The sequence below is a fragment of the Amblyomma americanum genome, chromosome 3, assembly GCF_052857255.1.
Source record: "Amblyomma americanum isolate KBUSLIRL-KWMA chromosome 3, ASM5285725v1, whole genome shotgun sequence".
NCBI classification, from domain to species: domain Eukaryota; kingdom Metazoa; phylum Arthropoda; class Arachnida; order Ixodida; family Ixodidae; genus Amblyomma; species Amblyomma americanum.
In genome coordinates this window covers 168,407,076-168,419,898 of record NC_135499.1, presented here as the reverse complement: position 1 = coordinate 168,419,898, position 12,823 = coordinate 168,407,076, and positions in this window count along the sequence as shown.

Here is a 12,823-nt window from a genome sequence, read left to right as displayed (position 1 = left end):
TTTCTAGGCATTCTGTGATGTGGGACGGCTTGGAAGCATGCTTCGTGGGCACGGACAGCAGGTTACCGGCAAGGATCAAGACCTGCTTATTGTGGCCGCTGCAGCAGACACGCCCAGCATTACGGCTCGTGAGGTAAAGGACACTTTTGTGTGCCAGCCCGTCAACCATTAGACGTCGTCTTGTTCTGTGAAGGCCTGTACCGTCGCAGAAGCCAGCAGCCTCAGAAGCAAATAGAAAAGCAAGGCTTGTCTTCGAACGAGACCACGAATCATGGACTGCGGAGAACTGGCGCTACGTGATGTTCTCCAATGGTGTCAACCTCTTCGACTCACTGGGAGCAGCGTCAGCGATTTTGGTGAGCCGATAACACCAGGGGCCGTGTTCTGTAAGCTGTCCACCTTTCATTGTCCATTTCGCGTCCGTTCGGTTCTCTGTCAGCGGTCACTCAGATATACCCGCGGCTTTCAAGCGTCTGAACGACCCGACCATTGGGTGGTTGGCTGCATATCGCAGCTAATTAGATTAACTGGTCAGGTTCGGTCCTCTGCTGTTTTCAGAGCGATGCGATGCATCTCACCGTTTGCTGCATACTGCATCCAATTTCAGCCAATTATAAGGTCCGGTAGCCAACCACCCTTTGGCCAGGTCGCTTGCCACATACGCTTGAAAGCCGCGGGTATATCTGAGTGACCCCTTAGAGAGGACTTGATGGACGCTAAGTGGACAACGGAAAATGGACCGAAAATAAAGAATACGGCTTCACGTGTGCCTTTCCACCCATATGTGCATGTCGACCCTGCCATATTTGAGGTAGGATTTTTTTATTGCATTGAATATCATATTAGTATTGCGACGCGACGAGAGGTCTTGGTTCTTTTCTCAATTCACGCAACCGGTCGACCTTTATTTCTTCGCATCACAACCAGACGCTGATAACACACCGTGGATGGAAGCAAAATCTGCAGGCCAGGGAGCTAAAAGCGCTCGCTTCATCTACGCGGTCCGCAGTCGTGGCCGTCAGCGGTACCGCTCTGCGCAAGTTTAGATGGGTGGAAAGTACGACTGTGGCGCTCCAGCGGCAAAGCGAGAAAACAAACGTCAAAGAAAACAGGAGAAAATTATCGCAAACCGCGTGAGCGCGCCTGTCTCCGATTACGACAGGCAGACGGCGTAAAATGGACCTTTTGGCCATGCGCTCCGCTTTTCGCATTTCGTTTCACGCCGATAGTACAGGGCTGGTCAAAAATTCTGAGGCCACAGCGTCTGCTTTTCTTCGGTATTTCCTGGCACTTGAGATGCCGGTAAAGCAGTCAAAGTTGAAAGAGGTTAGAACGATGCGTCTTTACCCTCTACAGATATTTTGAGTTTCACGGATGTCGTAATGACTTGACTATACTGCTAAAAAGCAGACCATGCGGCCCGGGAAGTTTTGACTAACCCTGTACGTGACCAGCCTAAGCTGTTATAGGCAGGAAAGCTAGCAAGCAAGGAAGGATTAAAAAGAAAGGAGGGGCGCAGGAAAGGGCTTGATTTGCCATTTTCGGGTCATTCTTATCAGAGAAGGCGTTTGTCTCAGAGCTTTTACAGCCACTACTGTATATAGGACTTCGATTAGTGGTCCGTTAGAGTTTTATGTCGTAATCTAAATCTCCCGCATTCTAGTGCCGGCCAACAACAGTAGTATCCGGACATGCGCCATGTGTAGTGGAGTCCGTGTTGCTTTGTCAACCGCGATGACATGGTCCACGTGCGTCACACGAGTGCCACGTGGTGATCCACTGATGCTTTCCAGCTCCTTAGAAAGTCTTGAACATATTCTTGCTCGTGAACACACTAATTGAACGGTCTTTATTTTGAACAAAAATAACCGAATCTGCTGTAGAATATTGCTTCCACAACTAACTCTTCCTGACGTCTGTCGATACTGTATCTAAGCAATGCACCAAAGCGCTATAAGAACCTTGGCTCCTCCTTTATTTTATACGTAAAGCAAGAATATCATGTTTTAACCTTTGGGAGGAAAGAGATAAATTGCGCGGCAAAAAATGTAAGTAAATACTAAGAAGTAATGAAGTGAGTTTCAATGACGAATTTGGTCTATAGAGCCCCATGTAAAGAGCCGCACGAAGCGTCGAAACCAGATATGTCGAACTATGTCACTTAATAACGACTTTCTTCTCGTCGGCTGAAGACTATTGCCACATTTTTCTTCAGTAGCTCCTGTAAAAAGCCATATATGTATATATAATCGTCACGACTTGCTGCGTTCATCGGACGGTGACTTTAATGTTCCGAGTTTTGATGAAATTTTGAGCGGCTGAATTGCATCTCTAATTAGGACGGAAGATTAAGCAAATCGGCACAGAATTTACGTTCAGAACAGTTTTAAAAATATCTAAATGTTGAGCCGGCCCGAGATAATGATTCTAATACAAAGGCAACACTTTCTGTTGCAGGCCGAAATTCTGAATTTAGATTTGTCAGACAGATTACGCCAGCCATTCTAACTGAGGGCACTCATGTTGCCGGTTGGAACATATGTACGCACGGTCAATCAGGTCTTTCTGAAATGCTAGAATGCCAGCTGTTTTTTCTTTTTTTTCTTGTAATGTAAATGCCCAGAATAGTAATTCTGTTCAAGTTTCCTGCGTCAGCTTCAGCCACTGGTCTCGTCGAGAACTTTTTCGCATAAATTAAAGCTTTCAAAAATGTGGAGCAGAAAGACTGTTTTCGGGCCGCCTAATTAGGAGTTTTTCACTTGCCTTGACGCTATAACAACCACCCCTATATGTCCTGTAAGAGAGCTGTAATTGCGTTAATCAGTATTCAAATTTCTGGAGAGTCTGCCTGGCTGCCTTCGCAGAAAAAAAAGATAGCATGAATAAGCGGAGGCGAGCGCAGAGCCTAGCACTGGCCCGAGAATCTAAAGGTCAGAGACCAAGACAAAAAAATCACCACAGCGTGCCTAACCGCAGGCCGCCAAACCCAGCTGCGGCTATAATCCGCCATGTTTAGCGAGGATCCGGTGAACACGTATGCAGATGAAGGCTGGGCGGTAAGTCAAAACAAAGCCGCCCGGCACTGCGCGTGAGCTGGAACGTAGGACTAGGGAGGAAAGCGAGCCAATGAAGACGGTCGCGTCTGGATTTAGAGAACCGCGAGGGTGAGGGAAAAAGTGCGGAACAGGGGAGAGGATAAACGAGGGGAAATAGAAAGAAGAACGGAGTAGGGTTCTGGGAAAGAAAGTCCCGAGCTCATGGTTCGGCGAGGAGGTCAGTTCGATCGTGCACCAGGGACGACGCTCGGTGCATCTGTTTAAAGATGCGATCCGAGGCCGGCAGCTCTTTGGCCACGCCCGAGCACGATTTTGCATAGTTCTGTGCAGCACAGCAGGAGTAGCAGCTGGGATCGAAGTGGGTAAGAAATGATATGTATCGCGATATGTTGTCGTTTTTGCCACAAGGTGAACTTACCTTAAGTCCAAGTTTTGAACAGAGCTTTAATTGGCAACGAAGAGTGATTTTGACTGTAGATCAGAAAGTTGGGCACTCTAGCTCTTTGCGGAAAACTATAACTAATGGTCACCGCAAGTGTGATTCAAAAGTTAGTACGCGCCAGAAATGAAATTCGTGAGTGCGAACGTAGTTTATGCTCACTTTAAAATCATTCTTCATCAGCACAGGCCCGACATCGAGCGCAGTTCTTTTAAGAGCACTTCCTTTGAAGAAGCCTAACATTAGGAACGGCTGAGTAGGGACTGTAAGAACGGCGGCAGTCCATGATAGGAAATGGGTACGATGGCGTGGACAGTACTGTGTTGCACTGTGCTTCAGTTTAGGTGAGCTGCTGTCGTCCCACTGTGCTGTGAGCTGCTGTCAATCTAAGTGTACTGATTCTCATAGAGCCCGAAGAATGTTTATCGTCCTATCCGGTTAAGCAGCTGCCGGATGCGAAATGAAGATTCATGATTTATGAAGTGAAGTGTAAATCCGTACGCCTTTAACTTAGCTCTGCTGGCCATGGTGTAGAGCCCAAGTCGCCGCACCTTCCTTCATGTTGGCGTCTCCATGGAAACAGTAATTGAGCAACGAACGTTACGTAATTAACACGTGCCCACACAAGAAAGCACGCTATTTTGAGTTACTACGTGTATTTTGTGTACGTGCTGTGACTGACTTTTACGTTTTAATAGAAATCCACAATAAAATAACCTACAGGGGCGTAGATAAGCATGGAGTGAGCACATCGTGTACATTCCTCGTCACGAATTACCAGCTTATGAATGTCAGCTGAGCGCACTTCTTTTGTCGCACGAACGCACTAAGTACATTGGAATCATAGCCTAGAAAAGAAATAGCAACCGGACACGGAGTAATGGTGTGAAAGCACGTCCTCTTGCTGGGAGTTGGATCTGTTAATCTGACGCAAGACTATAAACACCTTTACGTAAGGTTTGACAGCTTATAATAGAAGTGCACAGCAAGGCACAGGAGGTGCACAGGTAGGTTCAGGAGGCAAGAGAGGTGCAGCTGCTTGACTGACGCGATTTGGGCCGTCGTACGCGTGATTTATGCGGGAAATAATCTTTTATTTCAGAGAACGACAATGCGTATAATTGTTGCAGCCGTGGAACTGAGCTGCGTCAGAGCATGTTTTAAACAGTTCGTTCAGAGAGCCTTTTTTGCTCCACCCTTTTCTCGCTGATGGCAACCGCGAAATATTGTGTAGGGATGGCTTGTGCGCGCACCGTGCCTTACTACTCCGGCAGCTTTGACTTACGTTAGTGCGACATATTGTTTTCCTACTTTTTGTCGTCACAAATTTTATTCAACCGGAACAAGCTCATTTGAGTAAGTGCGTTAATAGAAAAGGGTTTGAGGAAACGGGAAACCTCCACTCGCAAAGGGCACCGTTTAAATTAGAAAGAAACAAGGAGAATAAATCAACAACTGAGTCGTTCATATATGAGCGGCTTGATTGTAATTTTGGAACATGACAGGACAGGCTACACTTTCGGCCTAGAATCGGTGGGCCGAGGACAACGTTGAGAACGTCACCGTTCTGCTAGGCAACTGAAGAACGAGTCCGAAAGCGCGAATGAGAGCGAGTATTTTCGAGCACTTGCATTCGCCTCCGCTGCACGGAAATTGTCGGTCACATTATCGCTCTCGAAGAAACAAAACAGAAGCGCGCCTGCTGAGGCATTAATGGCTAATTTATAATCGACTCCTGCGCAACCAGCCACGCTCGGGCGCATGCTGCCAACCGCTGTACTGCAGCTGGCCCTTCGCGTTTCTTCGTGCTCTTTGTTGTTAAAAAGAATGAATGAATAAATAAAAAATAAACGAAAGATAGAAGCACAAACAATTTACACGAAAAATGAAACCGCTTTGCATGCGCACACAGCATCTTTTGGTGGCTGTGAGGCCAAGTTACATATCGATCTGCTACAGCGGAGTCATGTGGCGCCCTTGTTGGTTTTATTGCTTCGAGATATCTGCTTGAAAATTAGGCCTAGGGACGCCTGTCCAACTCGCTCGACTGTTTAGTGGTACTGCGTGGCTGTTGCCCGAGAGGAGAGCGGAATAATTTCGACAATAATCGGACGGACGAGGAGGCGCTAACGAGTGTTCAGTTACGTTCTGCCAATTTTTCGCGTATTTCGAGAGGAGTCGCGTTGCGAGCAATTTGCCCAATGATTCTGGGCTGGCGATGATGATCACGCGGCCGGGAAGGAGTTAGTGCTGACGAGGACTTTAGGAAGGTGAACGGGTGAAGAGAAGATGCAGCGTGGATCGCTGAAAAGTTTCGGCGCGTGCGGAAAAGCTCACTCTCAGCTTTCTGCTTGAGTACTTTTAATTTCTCTTTAGCCAGACCAATTTATCGACGTGCACCTTTCGAACTGCTGAAGAATACAGTGAGTTTCTATAGTAGAAGTTTACCATTGCCATCGAATTCCTTTCAATTGTATATTTTCATTCTTTTTTCGGTGGTGTCTGTATGAAAGTTTCGTCGCCTTGACTCCCTGAAAATGCTTACGATGGGAGCTGATTCTGGTATAGCCGCGACTTCTGTTTACAAGGGTAGCTGTCGATTCTTTCTTACTGTCGCGTCTCAGATGGTCGATGGAAGAGTAGTGTGTGGGTGCCGTGGCAAAACCGCGCATATGCTTGGTCAGCAGCAATTGTGGCGGGCTGTGTGAGCCCTCGCAACGTGAGTAAGTCAAGGACATTTGTATAGTGGCGTCGTTTAATACTAAAGGGCTCCGCTAAATTAACGTATTCATATAGGAGGGTATGGCCAATTACTACACCACGGAGGTCAAATCCTGTTCTGGTGAGCGAGTGCGTTTTTGGTTCTGGTCACCAAGGTCAGGCTGCACCCCATGCCTTTTAATGCAACTCCATCGACACACGGATTGTTTTTTTCTCGTGAGGAACTGCGTGGCTCCGGCATTCGAGCCCCGGCCCTCTTGCACGTGAGGCGGATGCTCTACCTCGACGCCATCGCCCGCTACATCGCTGTAGCGGCTGCGGAGCAAGTGACCAAGGCGACGGTCAGACCTTTGACGTAGCGGAGGGTGCTAAGAATCTCTGACTGCGGACAGGTCACCATTGGAAACTGGTCCTGGCAACGCTTAACTCTAGAACCGTATTCAGCAAGGCTAGTCTAGCAGTGCTGTTCTAGAACCTAGCGGGTATTAAGTGGGATGTCACAGGGCTTAGTGAGGTTAGGAGGACAGATGAGGCGCATAGAGTGCTAGAGGGCTGGGACGTACTACGCTATCGTTGATTAGCGGACAGACAAGAACTAGGTGTGGGATTCCTCATAAATCAGGATATAGCTGGAAACATAGAGGAATTCATAGCATTAATGAGAGGGTGGCATTTATCGTATTTGAGCTTAAGAGGTATAAACTGAAAGCGATACAGGTCTACGCGCCTACATCCAGCCATTAATTATGACCAGATCGCCGAAGCTTCTACGGAGAAAATAATCCGCTATGAGCGAAGTAAAAACACGGCACACTGTACTGATGGGCGACTTCAGTGCCAATGTAGGAAGAACCAGGCTGGAGATCAGGCATTGGGCGACTACGGCATTGGATCTAGGAATTACAAGGGAACTAGTAAGTAGAGTTCGCCGGCGGAAATAATTTACGGATCATGAAATCCTTTCGCGAAACGGAAGAACAGAAAATGGACGTGGAAGAGTCTCAATGGCGAGACTAAAAATGAAATAGATTTCATACTGTGCGCTCACCCTGGCATTGCGCAGGATGTGGAAGTCCTCGGAAAGGTGCTTTGTAACGACCACAGGATGGTAAGGTTTTGAATTAGCCTAGACCTGAAGAGGAAACGGAAGAAACTAGTGACACGGAAGCCCATCAACTACTTAGCGGTTAGAGGGAATGTAGAGGAATTTAGGATAATGGTCTAATTAGGCTTTAACTGAGGACGACGACCTTAATGTTCAAGCAGTGAAATATAATTCCACAACTGTCACTGCGCAGTGCGCAGTAGAGGTAGGCAGTAGGATGGTTAGACAGGATACCGGCAAGCTCTCTCAGGGAAAGAAAAATCTTATTAGAAAATGCCAAATCATAAAAGCATCCAATCTCATAGACAATACAGAAGTGGCAGACCTATCAATGCTACTCAGTAAGCGCAAGGGTAACTGACATAATAAAGATTGATATGGGGAGAATGGAGCCTGCTCCAAAGAAAAGACGTAGCCTAAAAGCGGTGAAGAGGAAACTAGGCATTGACAAAAATCAGATGTGTGCGTTAAGAAACAAAGAGGGCAGTGTCATTAGCAATATGTATAAATATTTTTGAAGTAGTCGAACAGTTCTACACAAATCTTTACAGTAGCCAATGTAATCAGGACGTTAATAAGTGGTGCAGTAACGCAAAGCAATGGGATATCCCGTCAGTAAACAAATAGCCAGCAAACAAAGCCCTAAAAGCAATGCAAAGAAGAAAAGCAGATGGTCAGCTTCAGGTAACAGCAGATCTGTTGATGGTCGGTGGCGGGACTGTACTAGAACAACTAGCCACTCTGTATACGCAGTGCCTTATGATCTCGAGCGTACCAGAAGCATGGGAGAACGCTAACATCATCATAATCCAGAAGAAAGGAGCGTCAGGGATTTGAAAAATTACAGACCGATCAGCTCATTGTCCGTTGGCTGTAAGACATTTACTAATGTATTCGCTAATATAGGCAAGACAACCTTAGACATTAATCAACCATATGATCAGGCAGTCGTTCACAAAAGATACTCGACAATAGACCATATTCACACTATCAACCAGGTGATAGAGAAATGTGCAGAATACAAACAGCCAATATATATAGCCTTCATAGATTACGAGAAAGCATTTGACTCAGTCCAAACCTGAACACTCATGTAGGCATTAAGGAATCAGGGTGTAGTAAAGACTTATGTAAAAATAATGGAATATATCTGTAACGGCTGCGCAGCTACCATAGGCTTCCATTAAAGTTAGCGATAAAATTCCAACAAGGAAGAGTGTCAGGCAGGAGACACGATCTCGCCGATGCTATTCGCCGCCTGTTTACAGGAGGTATTTGATGCCGCCTGGATTGGGAACAGTTAGGGATAAAAGTTAATGGAGAATACCTTATTAATCTGCCATTCGCTGATGACATTGCCTTGCAGTGGGACTAATGTAATGATATGCATATCATGGTCAATGGCATAGGCAGAGGAGAACGGTGGATATAAAATTAATATGCAGAAAACCAAACTAATTATCAACCGTCTCGGAAGGAAACAGCGGTTTGCAATAGGAAGCCAAGCGCTGAAAGTGGTAAGGGAATAAGCCTACTAAGGGCAAGTAGCGACCGCAGATGCGGAAATTAGAATACGAATTGGTGGAGCACATTTGACAGGTTGCCTCTGATCATGAATAACAGTTTACCAATATACCTAAAAAGTATATAATAGCTGTGTCTTACCGGTATTTATATATGGTGCAGAAACGTGGAGGCTAACGGAAAGGGTTCAGCTCAAGTTGAGGACAACGCAGCGAGCTATGGAAAGAAAAATGATAGGTGTAACGTTAGGAGACCGGAAGCGGGCAGATTGGGTGAGGAAACAAACGCGAATTAATGACATCCTAGTCGAAATCAAGATGAAGAAATGGCCTTGGGCAGGGCATTTAATGCGAAGGCAAAGTAACCGCTGGTCCATAAGGGTAACGGAGTGGATTCCAAGATAAGGCAAGCGTATCAAGGGGCGGCAGAAAGTTAGGTGGGCGGATGAGATGAAGTTTGCAGGGATAGGATAGCCACAGCTGGCACAGGGCAGGGTTAATTGGAGAGATATGGGAGAGGCCTTTTTCCTGTAGTGGGAGTAGTTAGGCTGATGAGAGTTGATGCCCTAGCCACTAGGCCATCGTAGCGATTACCTAGTGGTTATTGCCTCCGGCTCGTATGAGTAAGGCGCTGGAGGTGCGGCAGGTGCTGGGTGGGACGAGCTGGACTCGTAAGTTGGGGATCAATTTTTGCTGGTGAGTTCCCTCCAGTGGGCTTGCGGATGCCGACGCCAGTCGTACGAAACTGAGGGAAGAGCTGTTAAGAGCTGAAGGGTGTAAAAATATCTTCGTACCTTAGCAGTTTCCGTACCATGGGGCAGCCCTTGGAACCAAGTAAAAATGGAGTGATAAACCACTTCTGTGGCGCATAAGATACGCAGGCAGAATCGTTAACACGTTGTGAGGGCAAAGTAGACAAGACGATTATACGGCAGACGCTGGAGAGGCCGCGGTTGTGGCACGTGCGTAGAGAGCTTCGGCATAACGTATAGCCTCTACTTCGACCGCTTACCGCCTGCGCCAGCCACTAGTGCGCATGCGCGGGTGGCACTGATAGGCCAGGTGTAAGCCAGCGTCTGGTGCGCCTGGCTCCTCGCCGCCATTTGCGCATGCGCTTTGGTGACTGGCGGTGGCGGTAGACGACCCCTACTATGCTGAAATTGTTATACTTTTATTCTTGCTGCCCGGAAGCCGCGGCTGTGCGTGAATCTTGGTGCCGGATTTATAAGCTATTCACTCACATAAATGTGATATGCGACTGTTTTGTGTGCGTACCTAAAAATTGTTTTGTAATTATTTATTAGATCTTTAGCATTTACTGATTCAATTTTAATGCGTCGATGTGGGCCTTGTACGGAAATTTGTGGAAATTTTGAAAAAGAATTAGGCCGCCGCGTTTCTGCGTTGTGTTTCAGAAAAGAAAAGAAAGAAATAAGAAAAACTGTGCCGGTCTCTTTAATAAACCTCTCGAATGTTATTGAGGATTCTTTCTTCGTTAGCTAACTCCTCATGACGTTTGCTGGTTGTGATTGCCATAGACACTGTAGCCAAGACTCGAGCTCATTATGAAATGTTAAGGAAATTGTTGGCGATCTGTTCGAGCGTTGCTCTGCGGAGCCCACAGCAAGCTGCTGGTTCGGCGTAAGGTTAGACGAGGGTCCGATACAAGCATTGCCTCCCGGAACTACGCAGGTGTGGCAAAATGTCCTTTTTTTTTGGTGCCTAGCGTACCGAAATCGAGCTTTAGCGAAGACTGACGCATTCTATATGAAAACCGTAGTGAAACTGCAAAGCGAAAGTTGGCTCACTGTGCATGAAACTTTCCTAGCGCTGTTTCCTAAAACGTGTCCCGCTCGAGCGGAAATGTTTCTGTAGCCTGGAAAAGTCTGGTCGCGTTCAGTGGGAATTAAAACCGTCTTGATTTGTAGATTCCTCAGTTGGAAAGGAAAACCTCACGGCAAAAGAAAAAAAAAACGCGAATACAGTGAGCCAACAGATATCGGCACTAGCGCCTTAGACCATGTGAGGTGCCGCACTTGTTTCACGCAGGCTCCAAAACGGCACGAAACGACCTTGTAGCATTATTTCCGCACAAATTGCGTTAAATATGCATCCATCAAATTTTTAAAAGGAGGTCAGCGCGCTCTGTTGAACTCTAATTACGCGTAGCCTCAACCGTTCTTTTGTCCTTAGTAGCTTTCCGAGCTTTAATTTCGTCTTGAAATACATCAGCCGCGACAGTGAACGCTGCAGGGAAACTAATTGGGATCGCAGCTTCTTAATTGGGCGAAGAAGCCAGTCCGTGTCTGCCAGCGCTTCTAAGCGGCCCCGCGAACCAAACTGCGCACTACGTTTAAAAAAAGGCTAGAAAGAAAGATTTTCGGACAGAAGGATATAAGAGATAGCCTAGCACACCTGACTGAGGGAAAAGCGGGTCATTTAGGGTCTTGCAGCTCGGGAATGGTGCTATACTACTTCTCTACCGAGAGCTAACTTTTGTCGCCCCTGTTAAACCCGGAGACATCAAGTGGGTTGGTTGCCGTACATTTGGCGGCAGTCGAATTCGTTTTGTTTCGAGAGGGAGTCACATGGTAGGAGTAGTCACGAAGGTAGCGAGAAAGGTACATAGAGACAGAGAGTGGAGGCATGAAAAGAGAAGAATTACAACTTCGCCCGGCGCGGAAAATGTAATGGCTGGCGAGAGCTGAACGAGGTCGTTCTGTTCCGGCCGAGAATCGCTCCCGCCTCGTCTAATGGCGCTCAGGTTTCTTTCCTGCCGCTGCCGAGGAAAGCGGGCGAACAACTTCGCTCTCGGAGCGCGGAGTCAAAGGAAGAAAAGGCCAACAGCGCGCTCTTTGTCTTTGGTGGCCGGCGCACTCACCCTCCCCCTCCGCGCGGGGCCTTTCCGCCCGCTGCTGCGCTGTAGGCCCCTTAATGCCCGATCTGCGCATTTGTTTGGCTCCCATTAATCCTTAAATTGATGTGGAGTGCTCCGCTCGAGATTTCGGCTCAGCCGTCTTCTGCTCCGTCGTGCGCCGTCTTGGCCCGGGCCGCTCTAGCGACGTTCTTTATGTTGTTTTTTTTCTTCGCCGGAGCTGCAGGCTACACGGAAGTGTGCGGAAGGAAAGAAATCACGTTTTTGCGAAAAACTCGAGACACCTGCCTCTGCCCTACGCAGGGAGGAGGGAAGTGCTGAACTGAAGTAAAGCAGTGCATTGCATAAGACATAACGACTGCCTTCATAGATTAGGTGAAAACCAAGAGGGAAGGTACGCACAACGTCATCTCCGTTTTGAAAGTCCCGGACATAATGCAGCATAGGGATGTTATGATCAAAGCACGTGTGACGAAAACGCATTGCTATTTCCTGTTGTTGCATGCTGTGGCGTGTTAGAGCGGGGCTGAAGGTACAAGTTGTGTTCCTTTAGCCCATCGGTTGTAAAAGTATTTTAGGAATGGAGCTAAAAACTCTTAATTTGACATGAACGCTTAGAACGCCCTTTTTCCCAAGAGGAGATCACCTTCAGGTGTAGTCTCCAGCAGAGTCGACGCAATGCCGCCCCCGGTGGACCATAGTCCTTTACAACGGCGCTTGACAGCACCAAGAGTGAGTGGCACCGGTGACATCTTCGCCTGACGCGAACCGAGCACGATCTCTTTAACCTGAAGATGCAGCCAAAGTTGTATGGCGTAAAATCCTGGACGCCGGGCGTGTAAGAGAAGGCATCGCGAAACTGCGGCATACGCAGACATGCCGGCAGTTTCTGCAGTGTATGAACGCACGGTGCTGAGTTGAGCCATGTTAAAAAAAATTCAAACACAATGCCTTCACACCGTGCCTAAAGATGGCAGCCTACATGTTTTATGGCTGTGTCTTTGTTTTGTTTATGCCAAACAAGCCAGTAAGTCTCTACTCCGTTAAGTGACATTTAGTCGCTATGTCTCATTGAAGGGCCCCGTTTAATCGACGGCGACGATC